The following is a 17,939-nucleotide window of genomic DNA, read 5'->3' as shown; positions in this document are numbered from 1 at the left end:
CTGGAGTCGATAATCAATACAGTTCAAGTCAACCTCTGGTTGAACAATTTTCTGATTCTTTGCATTTGAATGCACATTAGACATTAGATTAGACAAAAATGTATCACAGGAGCCAAGTTCCAACTTCATTCACCAAGTAAATTCTCAAAAGCATTGTCTTCTTCAGTGTATTCTGTAGAAAGGGATTAGAACCATTTTTTTTTAAACTCTTTGTATTTTAGTTACACAGAATTCGAAGAGTTCTATAGGTTGTCTGACTGTTCATGTACAGTAGGCCACCCACCACCACAACTTAGAAATGTGTGGAAAGCGGAAGGGTCCCACTTCCAAATATAGGACCCAGACCTTGTCCTCCAAAAGTAAGAATGTGGCTAGTAGCAGTGGCACAGGTCATGTAGGCGGTACCAGTAGTAGTAGTGGGCCACAGGTGGCCAAGGAGCTCAACATGAGCTATCACAGTTTGATAAAAGTAGCGGGGGGTTGAGGAGTCCGATAATGATGCTTGTGTGTTAGACTACTTTCACACTGGCGTTTTGGTTTCCATTTGTGAGATCCGTTCAGGATCAGTTTTGCCCTTAATGCATTTTGAATGGATAAGGATCATCAGTTTGCCTCCGTTCCATCTCCATTATGCTTTGGAGGCAGACACTAAAATGCGTCTTGCAGCGTTTTGGTGTCCGTCTAACGAAACTGAGCCAAACGGATCCGTCCTGACACACAATGTAATCCGTCTTCTCTGACACAATATGGCACAATAGAAAACTGATCCGTCCCCATTGACTTTCAATGGTGTTCAAGACGGATCCGTCATGGCTGTGTTAAAGATAATACAAACGTATCTGTTCTGAACCGATGCATGCGGTTGTATTATCTCAACGGATGTGTTTGTGCAGATCCATGACGGATCCGCACCAAACGCGAGTGTGAAAGTAGCCTATGACAGGACTTGGGGGCTGGATCAGGGTGGTTAGGAGGAGTTAACATCAGAGGATTGTGGTAGTGGCAGCAACAAACGGCAGAGGCGAAGTAGGGCCAGACTTGCTTTGGGAACTGGGGAGGCCGCAAGTAGTGTGGGGGCCGATTCAGGACCGAAGCATGCAAGGGCAAAAGCAAGCTTGGCCACCTCTGGCATCTGGAAGTACTTTTCCACTCTTCCAGGAGATAGCAGCACAGTCCTGTGCAGGCTCTGCAAGCAGAAATTCAGCCGTAGGTCAAAATACTCAAATGTGGGCACCACCTCTCTGTGGAACCACATGAAACAGCGTCACCTCATGCAATTGTCAAAAGAAGGTGACTGCCAGCTACTACAAGAAGAGTTTGCTCCTTCTCTTGCGCTCCCTTGCAGCAGCCAGCCTGCATCCATGGGCAGTAGTATGTCTTTCACGTCCTCCTCGTCAACCATGTGTGCTTCTCCAGCGTCTTCTCACACTCGTCAGGCATCAATAATGGAATGCGTGGCCAAGAAGCAAGTTTATGCACCCACCAATCCCACAGTATGCAAACTTCTTTCCCACCTGGCCAAGTTGCTGGCGGTGCAGTCGCTGCTAGTGTTGATCGAGCACCAAAGTGTTCGGGATGCTCGGCAGAGCACCCGAGCCCAATGGAAGTCAATGGGAGAACCCAAGCATTAAACCAGGCACCCCCTGCTCTGAAGAGGGGAGAGTGTCTGGTTCACAGGAAATGGTTCAGGAATAGCAATGAAAAGTACACAACAAATTTTTTATTTATCTATCATTAATAAACTTATTATAAATATTATTTTACCTACCATTAATAATTTCTTTCTATAGATCCTATATCATTACCTATAACATGTAATCACACAAAGGCTGTATGCTAAAATCCAGGTATGTGCAAGCCATAAATCTATCCATAAGACAGGTAGTCAGCATACCTTACAATGGCAGCCTTGTGCACTATGAGACATTCAAGCCCATCTCTCATCTAACTGAGAGCTGGTAAGCCTCCAAAAAAAAAAAAAAAATTGTAAAAAAATGTTTTGGATGTCAGCTAACTCTTCTCGCATTGCTTAGGAGGGCTGCATACAAATGTTCAGTTTTCTAATTGTCCTACCAGTATATTCAATGACGTTTCTGTACTGTATTGTCATGTAAGCTCATTTGCATAAACATGGGCATATGGGCCATTTTCCATCTTTCCCATATGTTTATGCAAATGAGCTTACATGACAGCACAGTATAGAAAGATCATTGAATATACTGGTAGGACAATTAGATGATCTGGATGGAGATTCCCAGAGTCATAATGTGGTTGCAAGATGTCTTTTGTCTATCTCCATAGGAAGTAAGACTACAGAACACTTTTTCGTCGTGTTGAATGAACCACGGCATCAGATGTATATGGGTAATGACCTTCTGCACCGATTTGCAGTGCAAATTGATCTGGTCAATAATAATCTATGGTCCAGATTACCAGGAGACCCAGAGGGGTTCCAGGATGTGAAGCAAGCCTTAAGATGGGGACAAACAGATGCCCTATGCCGTTAGTATCATGGTTGCTGATGAGGTTAAAATCTCTGAAGGATGCAAACCATTTCTTCTTCCCATTCTAGTGAAGAAGGGACAAAATTTGAAGAACGCAGATGCTTTGATCTATTTGTCCAACGGGATGCAGCAACTCGGCTTGAAGGTAAAACCCACTCCTAAAATTAACATCCATCAGGATCCATTGCATATGATAATCCATAACATGGCTCCCCATAGCATATCCCTGCAGAAGAACACAGTAATTGGTCTAGCTATGGATTCGGAATACTATACTTTTGGATTCTAGAATGATGTAATTGGACTTATTCCTGATGAAGACCTAACAGAAGAACAGGTAGTGGAACAAGGTTTTTACTCAACACCTGAGTGGTTATTCAATATCCACTCTGTTTATCCTTTCAGTTCTGAAGATGGTACATGCCACATCGAAGAGTCATCATTGGTTTTCAACCATGAGATTGATGAAAAGGAGTACGAGTCATGCCAACAAGTAAAGGATAAGGTACGCTACACCCAAAATCATTTAACCAGTGAGCTTGAAGAAACTTACAAGTTAAGTCAGCCTGAAATCTTTTCGGAATTTCAGGAGCAGGTGGAAGAGCAAATATCTATAGCTAACGCATGCTCCAATGAGTCAGAGCGTTAACAGCTAAAGGAGCTCTTCAAAGAATTCCAGGACATGTTTGCCAAGGATTCTTATGATTGTGGGGAAACAGACCTACATGTTGCAAGAATCCATACAGATCCCGATGCACCCCCTGTCTTTGTCAAACAATACCGGCTTCCGCTGGCGGCTTACGAGTCACTATCGAAAATCGTCAAAAACCTGGAGAGGAGGGGCATCATCTGTCCGATAAATAGCTCGTTCAACCATCCTATACTTGGAGTTCTCAAACCCAACGGTCAATTTCGTCGCTGATCGGATCTAAGGCAATTAAACAAACGTGTTTACATGTCCGGGTGGCCTGTGCCATATATTGACCAATGTTTGGCACAAATTCAAAGAGCCAAAATTGTGCACAAGGATATTGGACGATTAAAGTGGATGAAAGGGATCAGTACAAACTGGCCTTCACATTTGGAAAGCAACAAAATGCATGGACCTGACTACCCTTCGGGTATATTAATGCAGGCCATGAATTTGCTGTGTTCATGCAAAAGGCAATGCCTGATGCCACTGAACGAGGTACCTTATCCTATGTGGATGACAAAATCAAAAGCACGACTTTTGAGGAACACATTGCAGAACTGAGGCATGTACTAACCAAGTGAGAAAAGCTGGTGTGAAACTTCCTTTGCAGAAGGCTCAATGGTGTCGTGCCAAGGTTAATTTCCTAGGTCACGAAATCACTGCTGATGGAATCAACCCACAGAAGAAAAAGGTGGAGGCAGTGATCAACACCAAGTCACCTACAAATCTCAAGGAGTTGAGATCATTCTTGGGCATGATGAACTATTCCCGTAAGTTCATAGATAATTATGCCAAAATTACAAAACCTCTTTTGCAGTTGCTGAAAAAAGGAGTGAAATGGGAATGGAGTGAGCATCATGAGCAAGCTGTGAATGAACTCAAGGCCAAGCTTGTCCAGGCCCCATGCCTTGCCTATCCAGAGAGTGGAAAATCTTTCTTTGTGGAAACAGGTTTTACCGACAAAAGCGTGAGTGCAGCCCTTTTCCAGAAAAAGGAAAACCTGAACAAGATCATCGCCTATGCCAGCAAGTCCTTATCACCGATTGAGGTAAAATTCAATAATTGCGAGAAAGCATTATTGTCAACAGTGTGGGCTTTGCAATATTTCAGGAGCTTTATTCAAGGTGAAAAGATCATTGTGGAAACTGCACATCAACCACTGCAATATTTGCAAAGTGATAGGATCAAGGATGGAAATCTGTCAAACAGCAGGATAACCGCCTGGACGATGTCCTTAATGGGATGGCCGTTGGAGATCAGGTACAAACAAAATAATAAGAGCCCAGTTGCTCAAGGATTAGCTGAACTTCATGATTGTTCCAATGCGGAACATAAAGGTGAGTCACCAAAAAATTATTTCCTGGAAGAGAAATCTTCATCTCCATGTAAATCTTACCATATGTATATGTAGACGGCTGTTCTTTCCATACGGATATAGTAACTGAGCGTACACTGCTTGCAGGTGTCGGAATTGTATGGAATAATATATTCCCAGATATGTCCGTCGGATACAAAATCGGTCCCAAAAGTAGCCAGGTCACAGAACTTACCGCTGTGTACAAAGCCATACAAATGGCTATCGAATATGATATTAAAGAGTTTGCCATAATCACAGATTCTGATTATATTCGTAAAAGCTTTGTGGAGTATTTCCCCGGATGGAAAAGATCCAACATGATGAGAAGCAATAACAAGCCAGTCAAGCATGGTAAGATGTTTTGTAAGATCGACGAGATGGTTATTACCCACAGTCTTACCATTTACTGGAAAAAGGTAAGGGGTCATTCAAAATATCAAGGTATGGATAAAGAAGGAAATGATCTAGCAGACTCCCTCACTGAACAAGCAGCCATCAATGGAGAAGTCTTGGATGTGGATGACCTCATGGGAACTGTCCAAGTGGATGCAACAACAAGAAGTCAGGCCCAAAAGGGAACTGAAGCCAATGTGTTGAAATGGAGCCAAGATTCCCCTAGGAATCTCATCGCAAGCCAAAAGGGGATCCAGTTATTGGTACCTTTTATAAACACATTGAAGATCCACAGAATTGTCCCATAAATACGGAAGACTGCGATGGCAAAGAGGAGTTATGGATTTTGATGAAGGGTAAGTCCCAATTCTCGTTACAGGATGGATTGTTGATTAGGACATCAAAGAATGGTATCACGCAATGGGTAGTACCCTCAACATACCGAGGTTTGATGTTACAACATGCCCATGATGCACCAACAGCTGGTGAAAAGTTGACATACGAATTGTTATGGGATTACCCTTATTGGCCACATAGGTTGCAAGACGTTCGCACGTATTGTCAAGGATGTCTAATCTGGCCTCAATTCCAGCCCCAGGAAACCACTCATCGGGCGCCACTGATGAAATGGGGGATGTCCATGCCATGGTCGGACATCCAAATTGACTTTGTCGGACCAGTAACAGCCTCATCAAAAGGAAACAGATACATGTTAACCGTGACTTGCTTGTTCACAAAATGGGTAGAATGTTTGCCTTGTATAACATGCAGTTCAAGCGTATGTGCATCTCTTCTCATTAACCACATATTTTCTCTGTTTGGTCTTCCCCAACGCATCGAGTCCGATCGTGTAAGACATTTCACTAGTGAGGTGATGACAAAGATGTGGGGAAATACTGGGGGTAAAAAGGAAGCTGCATATAGCTTATCGGGCAGCCTGTAGTGGTTGAGTGGAACGCTACAACCAATCCATTGTGAACATTTAAAAAGAGTTTGTCAATGAATCCGGTAAGGACTGGGATGTGAAGTTGCCTTTGGTTCTTATGGCCATCAGAGCCATCCCGAGCGCAGCAACCAAACTTTCTCCCTTCAAAATGATCACAGGCAGGAAGATGGTGTTACCCCAGCATTTACTCTACCGGACGACAGACCACAATTTAATAAATGCTACAACATCTCATTAATATGTGGAAAATGTACGCAAGCACCTTCAGCATGTTTTTGCGTTTGCCCAGAAGAATATAGAGAAAGCTGCAATAAGTACTAAGACATACTACACAGAAGGCATATCAAATTTCCGATCAGGTTTATCTCTATAACTTCGCTCGGGATCAAGTGAAGGAGAGAAAGTTCTTACCTTCTTGGAAAGGACCTTATGTCATCATAGACAAGTTGTCACCAGTGGTCTACAAAATTAAAATCCCTAAGGGGGATGAATTTGTAGAAAAATGGGTGCACATTAACCAATTACGTGTTTGTCATCCTAGCTCGCGACTTAGCAAGATAGAAGGTGTTGGATGAAGAGAGGTGAAGAGATTTTACGGTTCCAGCTAAAGACAGAAACAAGGATTTGTATCGTATGAACATACATGTGTACTAACCCATCCTCACGTGTGTTTCCTCCATAACTAAACATCTCTTAACTTAACTTACCTCTAAAACAAAGAACTTGCTCTGGTCAAGAAAAGAACCTATGCCAATCGAAGGTATGTGTTAAGCAATGAAGGCATTGCTGGGTTTGTGCTAGGGGAGGCGGGGCCACACAGGGTTAAAAAGGCAGCCGAAAGTACCTGCTGCTGCACGATCGCCGGCACGTCTGCCCACCCAACCCCCCCTTTTTCATCACATAATCCACACTGGGGTAGCCCCCTTCAGGCTACCCTCAATACAGCAGTTCCGGCATAACTCTACTGCTTCAGGTAGGTACAGGTACGTAGTTCTCAGCCAGCCGATCCTGGCACAAATGATAGCATTAACTCTTTTCTTGCAGGATAAAAAGTGAAAGATGTATGTACTCATATGTGTCATACAATATTTTATAGGTGCGAGATGCCAAATAATAATGTCATTGTCTACGTCATCCTAATCTTGGGGAAGGAGTTCCACACCGAGCCGATTGCTGTGCCAGGTCCTTCATCTGGAATCATGCTGCAGGACACCGCGGGGTTCATACTGACGAACAAGAGGATTCTATCCCAGAAGGTCTACATCAGCCTGGATCCACGCGTCTTCGTCGAGAGACAATTCAACGTGTCCGAGATCCTGTCGCAGGAGATCCAATCCCAGTATCAGACGCACAACAGATTTTCCCAAGAACGGATTACACAGATCCTGGAACAGGCGAGAAAGACCCTGACCAGAAAACAATTTCCTACAAACCAAAGTGATTCATTTCTGCAATGATAGCCGCCATAATCTTTGGCATAGTGGGCGCTGTTATTGCTACCGGTGGAACAGTTGCCAAGTCCATCTCTATCAAGACATTGGAACTCAAAGTGGTTCATTGAAAAGGAATCCACCACGAGATGAAAGTATCAAAATCAGCAGCACTCACCAGTTGCAGTATGTCTTTATTTCTTTATTGCTTTGCAAAAACATCCAGACATCACAGGGCTGAGGCGGACAAGCCTTCACAGAAACAAAAGCCGCATTAGCGGTGAGGGGCAGCAATGGCCGTTTCGCACAAACGTGCTTCTTCCGGCTACCTGTATGACGCAGACAGGTGTGATAGCCTTTTTAAAGGGGCGTGTAATTAACCCTAAGAGGCATGGCAAAAAATATACAGAGACACCACCTGTGTGCGTGTTAAAAACAAAGCAATCAGATTACATTATAAGAACAGGGTATTTACCTCAAACAAATGCACTAAGATCGTTGCGGTCATTCAGACCTAAGGGAACCATTGCATCCGTACGGATGATCCATCGCGCTTCTTTTTTTAGCATGAGGCGATGTCTATCACCCCCCCTGTGTCATTAATGGAATCACTTCAATTCCCGCAAAACCCAAACATTCCCCCCCCCCCCCCACGCTCTTGCCATACATGATTTATAAGACGGGAGCAGCCTTTTTTCGTTCTTATGGAATTAAGGTGTTCCTGGAATCTTTCTAACATCAGCCTAATTGTCTTGCCTATATAAAATGCTCCGCATTTACACTTCACTACATAGACTACATATGTAGTCCTACACGTGCAGAATTGTCTCATTCTGTGGGATATACCTCCTATGCATAGGATCTTGTCCCGGAGGATATATCCACAGAAGGAGCAATTACCGCAACGATGATTACCTGCAGGTTTTTTACCGCCCAACCATTGATCATTGAAAAGGAACCTATTAAACATTTATGCAGAGATGGAGAATAAAAACAAACATTTATCGGACTTATATACTGTTATGCAGGATCACCCTGGGATGGTTGAGCTTGTTGACCATCCAAGTCGTGTGTTGTATGAGGTTCTCCAGAAGGACTTTGGCCAAGCTCTGGTTGGAACACTATAAACCAAGTCTACACATTGAAGAAGATGTATGAAAAGCCTTTTGGACATTCCAATACATTCACATTTATAGCAATGGAATATTTTGTAATGAAGGGGGATTTGTTGTGCATTTTCATGAGTGTACAGTATTATCTAATGATATTATAGCAAAAATGAATGCTCATTGCCTTTTAAGAATGAAATCAGCTTGAACCAAAGTTCTGTTATGTGTCTGAAGAGGCCAAGATGAGTTCATGGCAAGTTCAGTTTATATAAAAGTTATGGTGAATATAAAAGACATTGTATTTTAAAAATTATTGTTAAAGATATGGGTTTATCTATAGGGAGTATACTGGCTTCTGCAGACATGTCTGTCTAAAGGGAACAAGGTTTGTTTCATGGCTAAACCATGACTAGATAAGAATGTATATCTTTAAGACACATCTGGTGTGTGATGTCTATTCATATATTCATAAGTATTATATATATTCATGTGTTCATTTATTTAGTTTTTTAGTATTAACATATCAATAATTCATGTATAATATGCAATATTGATATATATTATAACCAAATATTAAGGTATACTTTATGTCGTGTGTGTATATAGTCTTATAGTCTTGGAAGGTATAGAAAACACTGAGGTTATCTACTAATAGAAATTTCTCAGAAGAGATAATGTTATTCCAGGCATCGTTACTCAATAGTTTGGACAGTTAGATATACAAATCCACAGTGCGAGTGTAAGGCCCATTGTATTTCTTATTTGTCCATAAATAAGATGGTATGGGAACCATCAAATTGGTTCCACTAAGTCTGGGAATGATTACTTCAGAGTGTCAAAGAAGTATCCCTCCTCTTTGATTTATGTTGAGAAAGGTTAAAAAGTACCTAATAACATAAAGCCATGTTATCTAAGTTTTCACTTAAAAGTCTGTTACAACAGTGCCATCTGGAGGATGGACAATATTATATTATTTTACCATTTATTTTATACCATGTCAAGGGTTAATATGGCATTGTATTATTAGCATACGAATACACCCACCTTACCTGATTGGAAATCCCTAATCCAGAAGGGGATGATTCTAAGATAAGGTGGGGAATAATTACTCATGTGCAGAGCGTTAGGGATCACTCACAAACCAAAAGAAAAACTCACAAAGGAAACTGATCACAAAAAAGATATACCAAAAGAAACTTGGATTCTTTTTTGACTATAAGGAAAGTTCTTGAGAACTGGTCCCATCTGAAACTCTGTCTATCTTTGACCCGGTAACGTTTTATTGTTATAGCCCGTTTGGTAAACAGAAGATCCTAAGTTTCTCCTGGTATATAAATCATTGGTCTGCTTGTTAAAAGTATATAATTGGCAATTTTTCATAAGTAACTTTAAGTTGTACTGTGCTGGTGAGATAGGGGTGTGTTAACAACACCGTGTGGCATATTTTGGGTATTGTTTTACAACTTCATTGTTTGTCTTTGCAATTGCATTAATTTTATATCCTTGGTTTGTATTGTGTATAATAAATTACATATATATTTTTGCATAGACAACTGTCCCTTTGTTTCACTGTTTGCACAAATTAAGATACTCGATAAAAAGAACTTAGAGGCGATTATGTCCGCCTGAAGGATCATATCTTTTTTTCATATTTTTTTGATCCTCTCTTTTATATAAATATTCTTTTTTTATATAGAAGATATACGACATGGTGGACACCTGCAGCAGCGTGTATTGCCAGGGGCAGTACATGTCCTTCATGGCCCACTGGATCAATGTTTTTAGTGGCGAGGCAGCAGCCCAGCAACTTGGCCAGGTCCGTTTGGCACCTCCAATCCTTTATCAGCCTGAATTCCAGACTAGGCACTTATCAGCCTCCTCCACTTTCATGGACACCTTCTCATCTCCAATAGCAACAGGGCACAGCTTTGACCCCCCCCCCCCCTTCTATCACGTGTCAAGTTAAGTGCTGCCATGGGGTTTCAGGCTTGATCTGCCTTGGCCACGCTGAACCTGGGCTGAATGAAACATGCTCCCTGTATGGCACATGTAATTAACTTTGTGGTCCAATGCATCTTGAAAAGGTTTACTGGCCTGTGCACAGTGCTGGCAAAGTCAAAAAAGCTGTGCATTCATTTCAGCCATTCCTACGCAGCACGAAACACTCTCCTGAACTTTCAGCGTCAGGTCAGTCTGCCATTACACCGCATGATCGGCGACGTGCCAACCCGCTGGAATTTGACACTGCACATGTAGAAAGGCTCTATGAGTAGCGGGAAGCAGTGACCGACTTTTTCATGCACCAGCCAGAATCGTCAAGAATAGGGAGCATGTGTCATTTCGAGATCCAGCAATGGAAGCTGGTCCAAGATGTTTGTAGCATGCTGAAGCCCTTGGAAGAGGCCAGAAAATTTGGGGGAGGAGGAGGAGACAGTGTTGGAGGAGCATGAGGATAATTAAGTTGATGACACAGGCAATGACAAACAATCGTTACAGAGGAAGGTGGAGATGCAAAGTACTGGTTTCTCGGACATGCTGGCCAGGATGGCAAGCTGTATGCTCAAATACTTACGCACTAACAGGCTTATTGTACACATGAAGCAGGCTGACGATTACTGGATAGCCATGCATCTAGACCAACGCTATCACTCCAACATGGTGGACTGTTTTTCTCCCGAGGAAAGGTAAAGGGAGGAGAAATTAGCTTACTATCAGGAAACACTGTGTATGAACCTTGACACAGCTTTTAGCCAGCAGACGCCTTCCGCCAGTGCATCTTCGCCTTTTGCAGAGTCACCCACCTCCTGCCACAAGCAGCACTAGCAGCAGCAACAGCAGCCTACTGAACATTATGGAGCAGTTTTTAATGTTCTACACCAGGCTCAGGCAAGTCAGCAAGCCCAGTCCAAGAGTAGGAATATCCACGGCACTCCAGTTAGAGTATATGCAATTCTTTTTAATGGTCAAAGAAAGATTAAACATCACTTATTTTTCCATACAGTATTACATATCCAGGAGTAGAAACTAATATTATAGCCACATTGTATTCCACGGATGTTTCGGTCTATCATTACTAAACTTATTGCTTTCTAAAACTTAACATGGATATAACTGAATTCATCATCTTTCCCCCATTTCACTCATCCCCCCCAACAGACCTATAGATCACAATCAATGACTGCACACTCTCCCAGGTCAATAAAGTCCGCTGCCTTGGAGTAACCTCTCCTTCCGACCGCACATCCCAGCCCTTTCCACCACCTGCCGCCTCCAACTCATTAACATCTCCCGCATCCGTGCTTTCCTCAGCTTTGAGTCTGCGAAAATGCTTGTACATGCCCTCATCTCCCAACTAGACTACTGCAACATCCTCCTGTGTGGCCTCCCATCTAGCACTCTCGCACCCCTCCAATCTATCCTCAACTCTGCTGCCCGACTAATCCACCTCTCACCCGGTTACTCATCTGCCTCTCTCTACTACCAATCCCTTCACTGGCTCCCCATTGCCCAGCGAATTCCGTTCAAAATACTAACAAATACATACAAGGCCGTCCGCAACCTGTCCCCTCCCTACATCTCTGAGCTACTTTCCTGATACATCCCCACACGCAATATCCAATCCTCACAAGACCTCCTTCTCTCCTCTTATCACCTCTTCCCACAATCTCCTTCAAGATTTCCCCCACACTCTGGAACTCGCTACCCAACATATCAGACTCTTACCTACAGTGGAATCCTTCCAAAGAAACCTAAAAACCCACCTCTTCAGACAAGTCGACAACCAGTGACCCTGCTGCCTCTATACCGCCATGACCAACTTCACCCGCACCTACTGCGTCCTTCTACCATACCATGTAGATTGTAAGCCTCGTGGGCAGGGCCCTCTCTCTCTCTGTACCCGTCTGTAACAAACCTGGAAGTGGTAGCTAGGGGGTTCGTCGGTTTTGAACCGAACATCCGAGAGCCAGAGTGAGTATAGCTCACTGTTCGGTTCTCCGTTCATCAGTTTAATCCAAAAGAAGTGAAGTGCTGTAGCTGAGATTCCTTCCATGCTGCTGGCTCTGTCACTTTGCATTAGCTCTGCAATTAGCGTGGCTTTGTTCTTTTTGCTTACCACTATGCCCCGAGCTTCCAGCAGATCCTTTAGCGTTGTTCTCTTTAGTAGTTCATACTGCTGAGCCATTCGGGTTCATCCAGTTCTGGACGTCCATTCGGGATGCGAATCCCACCGCTTGCCACCAGTTATAACAAACCTGGAAGTGGTAGCTAGGGGGTTCGTCGGTTCTCCGTTCGCCAGCTTAATCCAAAAGAAGTAAAATGCTGTAGCTGAGATTCTCCCAAGTAGCAATCAGTTACCCAAACACCAGCCGAAACATGATGAAGGGTGTAGCAGACAGCTTTATTAATGCCACACTGGCTTTTATGGAAGTCCCCCCTGCAAACATAATAACCAATCACATTGTTCATTTACAGTCTGGAGACAATTGCCCCCCCCCCCCCCCTGTGACACAATCAACAAAATGATAGGCATTGCCTGTGACACAATCAACAACACAATAGGCATTGCCTGTGACAAATCAACAACACAATAGGCATTGTCTGTGACACAATTAACAAAATAAAAGTAATTAATCCAGGGGGTTTATACAAGGTTACAGTCTGTTGTCCAGGCAATAACAGGGGTTCTGTTACATGGCTCCCCTTTTGTGGAACACCCCGGCAGACCCGTTTTGATCCTTTTCGGGTCAGCTTGGGGATCTCCGGGCCGCTACTAGGGCATAAGTTCCAATTCGGTTTGACGGGATAAACTGTCCGCATTCCCATTCTGTTTGCCTGGCCTGTACTGCATAGTGAAATTGTATGGTTGTAAGGCCAGGCTCCAGCGTAATAGTCGGGGATTATCTCCGGGTACTCGGTTCAACCAAATTAGGGGATTGTGGTCAGTCATTAGGGTAAACTGACGTCTGTAAAAGTAGGGTTGGAGCTTCTTAAGGGCCTACACCAGAGCTAAGCATTCCTTTTCCACAGTGGCGTAACTGACCTCTTGTTGTAGTAGTTTTTGGCTAAGGTACGCCACCGGGTGCTCCATTCCGTCATCCCCCACTTGACTTAGCACGGCTGCCAGCCCAAACATGGAGGCATCTGTGTGCACAAGAAACCATTTGTTATAGTCTGGGGCGGTTAACACAGGTGCCTCGCTGAGCACCATTTTTAGTTTCTGGAAAGCTTCCACACACTCCAGGGACCAAACTATCTGCTTGGGAAGGTCCTGTTTGGTTAGGTCAGTAAGGGATTTGGCCAGGGCGCTATACTCGGGGACATATTTCCGGTAATACCCTGCCGTCCCTAAAAAAGCTAGCACTTGGGTTTTCGTGCGGGGTTGAGGCCACTTGGCAATAGCCTCTACTTTGGCGGGTTCAGACTGCTGTTTGCCTGAACCTACTCTATGCCCGAGGTACTGGACCTCCTCTATACCTACATGACATTTGTCAGGCTTGACGGTAAGCCCTGCGGCATGAATTCTCTCTAGTACCCTGGACACATGCTCTAGGTGGGACTCCTACGTGTCACTGTAGATGGCTAGATCATCCAGATAGGCGCATGCGAAGTCATGAAATCCCTCCAGGAGTCGGTCAGCCATCTGCTGAAACGTAACGGGGGGATTCTTCATCCCAAAGGGCATAACCTTGAATTGGTACAGCCCAAATGGGGTGATGAATGCCCAAATGGGGTGATGAATGCCCTGGTAGTCACAGGAAAGAAGTCAGGTGTTGTGCTGCTGTTGAGCTGGGAGGTCATGCATCCCACATCGTTGCTTAGTAATACATCTGCAGGGAGGTCTTTCATAAGGCCAACATCAAGGTGCCTGTTTCCTGAGCCCCAATGCAGGTGGACTCGGGCCATGGGGAGCTTGCGTATGGCTCCCCCTGCAACTTTGACAGCCACAGTCTTAGGGATCCGAGCTTGTGCCCGAACCATGTGGGGCTGCATCAGCGTGAGCGTGGCTCCGGTGTCTCTCAGAGCTCTGGCCTCGACTCAGTATATGGAAACCCACTGCCGGTGATGGTCCCTGTTGTCACTGGCCGCTTGTGCTGGTTTCGCCTCATGTAGCGTAGTCCACTGTTCCTCGTTCTGCCCGGAGCCTATGAACTCATCTGGTTGGTAACAATGGGCAGTGTTTTGGCTAGGCTGTGGTGTGGCCCGGTCCCAGTTTCCCCCAGATCGGTTGCGGCAGTGTTGTCTAATGTGCCCGGGTTGCTTACAGAGAAAACATGACACTGTACCACGGTTTTGGGTGGCCGGTGCTGGAGTGTAAGGCATAGGTCTGGTAGGTGGTGGGGCCGCTGGTGCCTGATAAGCGGCTCTGGGGGCCGGTCACCCCCGTTGGGATCCAGATGTCGGCCATCCTGGTGCTCATCTACCAACTTGGCAACCTCCTCCACAGTCTTGGGCTTTCTGTCTTGCACCCAATCCCTGATGTCGGTGGGGGTATGGTCATAGAACTGTTCTAGAGATAAATTTTGGATGGCATCTTCCAATGAAGTGGCCTGGCACCCCTGCATCCAGCTTTGGGCCGCTCGGCGTATCTGAAATGCCCACTCCATGAAGGAATCCCGGCCTCCTTTCCTCAGTGCCCGAAATTTCCTTCGGTATGCCTCAGGGGTGACTGCAAATCTGTCCAGCAGAATCTCCTTCATCTTGTCATAGTTCTGAATGTCCTCATCAGGTACGGCCCGGTAAGCTTCCGCTGTCCGCCCTGAGAGCTTGCAGATGAGAACCGCAGCCCAGTTATCTGCTTCTAGCCCCTCCAACATATACTGCCTTTCAAAATCTTACAGGTAGTTGTCAATGTCTGTTTCCCCATCCACAAAGGCTTTAAAGGCTGCATAGTTAATTTTCTTTGTACGGCTAGTTGTATATCCTGGGGAAGTTAGGGAATCCCCCTGCAACGACCCTGCTCTTGAGTCCAGAGCAAGCTGGGAATCCTTGGCATGCGTGATGATCTGTACCACTGCCTCCTGTGATGGATTGGGCCCCAGTAGACTGATCATCCATCTCACCTCCTTCTGTAAATTGTTTTCCTCTGGCTGCTCGCCTTGCATGCTGCTGGCTCTGTCACTTTGCATTAGCTCTGCAATTAGCGTGGCTTTGTTCTTGTTGCTTGCCACTATGCCCCGAGCTTCCAGCAGATCCTTTAGCGTTGTCCTCTTTAGTAGTTCATACTGCTGAGCCATTCGGTTTCCTCCAGTTCGGGACATCCATTCGGTATGTGAATCCCACCGCTTGCCACCAGTTGTAACAAACCCCGGAAGTGGTAGCTAGGGGGTTCGTCGGTTTTGAACCGAACGGCCGAGAGCCAGATTGATTATAGCTCATAGTTCGGTTCTCCATTCGCCAGTTTATTCCAAAAGAAGTGAAATGCTGTAGCTGAGATTCTCCCAAGTAGCGATCAGTTACCCAAACACCAGCCGAAACATGATGAAGGGTGTAGCAGACAGCTTTATTCATGCCACACTGGCTTTTATGAAAGTCCCACTGCAAGAGGACCTCCCACAGTATACAAACATAATAACCAATTACATTGTTCATTTACAGTCTGGAGACTTTTCCAACAAATGTACACAAGCACCCCCCCCCCCCACTCGCTTGTGACACAATCAACAACACAATAGGCATTGTCTGTGACACAATTAACAAATTAAAGGTAATGAATCCAGGGGGTTTATACAAGGTTACAGTCTGTTGTCCAGGCATTAACAGGGGTTCTGTTACACTCGTCTTCTCCATGCTTAGTGCACTTGTCTGTATTAGAAACCTAGAATGTGTCGGCAGATGAGAACCATTTGGCCCATCTAGTCTGCCCAATATACTGAGTACTATGGATAGCCCCGGCCCTATCTTATATGAAGGATAGCCTTATGCCTATCCCATGCATGCTTAAACTCCTTCACTGTATTTGCAGCTACCACTTCTGCAGGAAGGCTATTCCATGCATCCAATACTCAGTAAAGTAATACTTCCTGATATTACTGTTAAACCTTTGCCCCTCTAATTTAACACTGTGTCCTCTTGTAGCAGTTTTTCTTCTTGTAAATCTTCTCTCCTCTTTTCCCTTGTTGATTCCCTTTATGTATTTAGCAGTTTCTCTCATCTCCCCTCTGTCTCGTCTTTCTTCCAAGCTCTACATGTTAAGGGTCCTTTAATCTTTCCGGGTAAGTTTTATCCTGCAATCCATGGACCAGTTTAGTAGCTCTTCTCTGAACTCTCTCCAAAGTATCAGTATCCTTCTGGAGATATGGTCTTCAGTACTGAGCACAATACTCCAGATGAGGTCTCACTAGTGCTCTGTAGAGCGGCATGAGCGCCTCCCTCTGTCTACTGGTAATGCCTCTCCCTATACACCCCAGCATTCTGCTAGCATCTCCTGCTGCTCTATGACATGGTCTGCCTACCTTTAAGTCTTCTGAAATAATGACCCCTAAATCCCTTTCCTCAGATACTGAGGTTAGGACTGTGTCACTGATTGTATATTCTGCTCTTGGGTTTTTACGCCCCAGGTGCATTATCTTGCACTTATCAACATTAAATTTTAGTTGCCAGATTTTTGACCATTCCTCTAGTTTTCCTAAATCCTTTTCCATTTGGTGTATCCCTCCAGGAACATCAACCCTGTTACAAATCTTTGTGTCATCAGCAAAAAGACACACCTTACCATCGAGGCCTTCTGCAATTTCGCTGATAAAGATATTAAACAATATGGGTCCCAGAACAGATCCCTGAGGAAGGCTTTTGCTAGACTTGGTCCAAACAAGCCTAGCCACCCTTTCATCGTTCTGACAGTTAGCATTGTGACTACAAGCATCTAGCCACATAAAGGTCAAATTTTTTTAGGCTGCCTCCAGTCAACCATTCTTAGTTCTGACAGTAAGCACTGCGACTACGAGAATCTTTCCATGTAAAGGTAAATTTTGGTAAATTTTGGCCCCTCATCCATCGTCATTTTTTCCCCAAATAACGTGCATGCTTAAAGTCCATCTGCCTATGATAAGGGACAATTGTTGGAAGCTTTAAAATAGGAAAAAGCATAAAACGTGCCATGGCGCAGTGTGTTTTTAATCCCTTTTTCCAAAACTATGTGTGTCAGTGTCACTCTGAGATGATTTTCTACTGCTATCATTCATCCCAGAGCTTAGGGTGTGGGGACGGGTGAGGGAAATTTTTTTTTTACAAAAATTAAGGAAACAAAAGAAGATGTTAGCAGCAGGTCCTGTGACTCCTGTAGGTTGTGAGGTGTGGCCTCCATGTTTTGCAGCACATCCCTGTACGATCTCTTCCCAGGTAAGTAGCGCACACACTTGGCCATCCACATGGTTGATCAGACCAGGTCGCCTTCTCCATTTGCTCCATGGTTCAGTTCTGATGCTCATATTGTAGGCACTTGGATAGGGGTCAGAATGTGAATAGCCTATGGGTAAAAAGCTCCATGCACAACAAGCTGTGATGTT

At 44.5% G+C, this 17,939-nt stretch overlaps 1 protein-coding gene across 1 annotated transcript in view; it reads right to left on the bottom strand.

The window, feature by feature from the left end:
- LOC120980150 (fatty acyl-CoA hydrolase precursor, medium chain-like) overlaps positions 1-17,939 on the bottom strand; it is a 108,762-nt gene that overhangs the window by 5,405 nt on the left and 85,418 nt on the right. The window lies entirely within an intron of this gene.

This window comes from Bufo bufo, chromosome 10 (genome assembly GCF_905171765.1).
Source record: "Bufo bufo chromosome 10, aBufBuf1.1, whole genome shotgun sequence".
NCBI lineage: Eukaryota > Metazoa > Chordata > Amphibia > Anura > Bufonidae > Bufo > Bufo bufo.
This window is presented reverse-complemented; position numbering and strand designations above follow the sequence as displayed.